The following is a 253-nucleotide window of genomic DNA, read 5'->3' on the forward strand; positions in this document are numbered from 1 at the left end:
TTTTATTAGAATATCAATTTTTTTTATCATAATTGTAAGTTATTATGTTCCACGTTTTATTATAGATATTTCTGAAACGACGACTTCCCATGGATCACGACAACTGATGGCAACGCAGATTCTTCGCATCTAATGGTGAGTCGCATGCATTTTTGTTCCTCTGGTTACTCAATCATGTCGCAGGATGAAAGATCCGAACCGACACGGGTAACTGGTTGTATACGTAGAATTTTGCACGAGCACAGTGACCACG

At 38.7% G+C, this 253-nt stretch overlaps 1 long non-coding RNA gene across 1 annotated transcript in view; it reads left to right on the forward strand.

The window, feature by feature from the left end:
* The first annotated feature begins 6 nt into the window (after positions 1–6).
* The window catches only part of LOC116186877, a 1,242-nt gene continuing 995 nt past the window's right edge, over positions 7–253 (forward strand). Inside the window, exon 1 of the long non-coding RNA XR_004151926.1 lies at positions 7–253. This exon is cut by the window's right edge and continues 32 nt beyond it. This is a non-coding gene — a long non-coding RNA (uncharacterized LOC116186877).

The sequence above is a fragment of the Apis dorsata genome, unplaced genomic scaffold (genome assembly GCF_000469605.1).
Source record: "Apis dorsata unplaced genomic scaffold, Apis dorsata 1.3 scaffold_69, whole genome shotgun sequence".
Taxonomy (NCBI): domain Eukaryota; kingdom Metazoa; phylum Arthropoda; class Insecta; order Hymenoptera; family Apidae; genus Apis; species Apis dorsata.